Source organism: Diadema antillarum, unplaced genomic scaffold, assembly GCF_040938485.1.
Source record: "Diadema antillarum isolate AM-2024a unplaced genomic scaffold, OU_Dant_1.0 seq00002083_RagTag, whole genome shotgun sequence".
NCBI classification, from domain to species: Eukaryota; Metazoa; Echinodermata; class Echinoidea; order Diadematoida; family Diadematidae; genus Diadema; species Diadema antillarum.
In genome coordinates, this window is record NW_027272729.1 from 93,564 (window position 1) to 96,385 (window position 2,822).

Sequence of the window (2,822 nt, forward strand, 5' to 3'; positions counted from 1 at the left end):
ATTGCCAAAGTTTTCTCAATGAAATCTGGACACTCAACAGTACGTGTGGCCAGGGTTAGAAAGCAAGCAAACAAACAGAAGAATCACAATTCTGTAAATTGACCCTCATTATTGTGCCATGCTTCCATACATACGAATCATGTGTTTATCACTGGAGATACCAAGGACATCCTGAAAGCTTGGCCAAGTCTTCTTCAAGGCTGATTGGACATGAGGCACATTTCTGGGTCGTGTCTCTATACTACATTTCGCCGATAGAAGGACAATTAATGGTAACTTCTTTAATGGCTAATCGCTGAGGAAAATCTGGAGAGAAAGATAGCCTTTTTATCTTTATTTGTGATATATGCTGTAAGAGAAGGTTGTACTGCATTTGGATGAGTCTCATACCCAGTATTACCAGACTGTCAAGATACAAGTGCAAAATGCTTCAAGCAATCTCTGTTGTGTGTTTCTCCTCTGGTACAAGGTAGACATGTTGTGTGGAAGTAGTTGCCAGTTGTAATGGATGAGGATATTCTGAAAGCATCCTCCCAGAATTTGGGAAAAAAGGGGGGGGGGGATTCAGTATTTAGCTGCAATGTGTCCGAAACAGATGGGGCGGCTCTGTAAAAGTTCTTATCCAGTGGCTTACTGTATACGCCGAATATTTCGCGAGGTTTTTATTTTCGCGAATTTCGCGTGTTGGGTGCTGTTCGCGAAATTAAAAACACGCGAAAATATTGACACTGATCCCGATGTGGATGTGACGTACATGTGTACATTTCTTCGTTCAGTGCAGGACTCCACAATCGCGAATTTAACCTCTCACGAAATTGTCGGGAATTCCCGATTTGCGAAAATTTAGACTCGCGAAATATATGGCGTATACAGTACTGTAAACGTGGAAATTTTCGCGGTACATTAATTTTCGCGGATTTCGCGCTACGCTCGGCTAGCGCGAATTAAAAAACGCGCGAATATATCTTCACAATTTTCTACGCACATTTTGAACGGGATGAATTGTGTGCGCTTCATCGATGATACTGCTACGTAGTACAATGTACAGGCATGTTTACGCTACTAGTACTGTGCGAAGAGACGATACCCTAGATTGCTGTGTACTGTAGCATGCATGTGTGCACCGCACGCATCGATGCTACAGTCCCCCGTGACTACGGTACTAGAGTCACAGCTGTACTACGTATTTGAGTGCTTGTACTCGCAGTCGAGCCGCTCGCTACGTCGCTTGTCGTAAGCTATGTAGCAGAGGCTTTGGATGAAAGCAGTGAATGTGTACTACAGTAAAGTAACCTGCTGCGGAGCGCGAATTTAAGAACCCGCGAATACGTTTTCGAGCCGCTCAGCGCGAAAAATTAATCGCGCGAAAATATTGACGTTTACAGTATTCTATTCACTCTCACTTGAGATACGCACGAAGCATGTCTTTGCAGCGATGATGACTTCATGCCGGACTTCATGCATAGCAAGCTTCTTCGTGGCAGGATTGTAGCTGATAGCTCCCCCTCCCCCCTCACCTTACCTTTTTGTAACTCTTCTGTGCAGGTTGTTTTATAGTGTGTAATATGCAGCCCAGAATGCAGCATGAAAACAGCTTTTTGTAAATGTACTTTTGTGATGATGCATGATGTCTCTTTAAATGCTGGGAAAAAAAAAATATCAGTCATCACCACAACTGTGGCTTACAGATTCAATACCTTGGAATGGAAAAAAAAAGGACCAAGTTTCCCATGAGCAGGAAATTTCACTGATGCATAGGAAAAACCTTTCTTTGCTTTATTCTGATTATCAAGAAAAAATGAATAATCAGCTGTTTGCACACTAATAACAAAAGACTTGCCTAATGAGCCATGCAGCTGGCAGCAGATAGTCCCTCCTTCATCAGATCACACCACAATTGACCATAGAAAACTTTGCAATGGGGTGATATTATGAAGTTTGGTGTTAGTGCTGGTGCTAGGTCCGATTAATGCAAGCAGTACTGATCATGACTATACATGTAGATCCCAGACACCACTTTTATTGTCACACTGCAGCAAAGTCTGCGGGATCATGCTGGAATTGCTGGACAAAAAAAAAAAGAAAGAAGAAGAAGAAGTAATTGCGTTTAGTTCAAGTCAACTATGAAAAGATACAACCATGAATGCTTTGCATTAGACAAGTGATGTGGAAGCCTTAAAATGGAACAAAGTTCTCTACATCTGCAAATTCAATATGTTCTTAACTTTGCTCCCAGACATAGATGATGTGGCTGTGTGTCTGAAGAGCACTTGTTGCAGGCAGCTATTGCATATAAAGCATAGACCATGCATATATTATATGTGAATGGGATGATGTGCATCCGGGGACATGAGTGTGGATCTCATAGTTATAGCAATGCTAACACCAGCACCAATTCTTAAACCCCAAACAAAGTTCTGGTATGCCTGCAAAAGTTATCAAATTTTGCTCCAAAATGTGAACGTATGCCTAGGAAATGTGCGGAATAATGCTGTAATAACAAGATATTTGATTGGTAACGATGAAAATGGGAAATATTAACCAAAAACGTTCTGTCTCAGAACTTACCCGAACGGGGTCAGGCTAGACTCGGACTCGGGGATAACTCGGCCTCGCTTTGCTTGACGGCGGGATGAGTTGTATTGGTTGTCCCTCTGGATTGTACAGTGTTGTACTATGCATGTGGGAGCGGCCTGTATAAACTACATTGTAGCATTCTGGCTACTCGCAGTAATGGCCCGAGTTGTTACAACGCGCACATCAAAAAACCTCTTTGGCGCGCATGCAAAATTAGTGTGCGCCTATCATGCACCTCTAAAAAC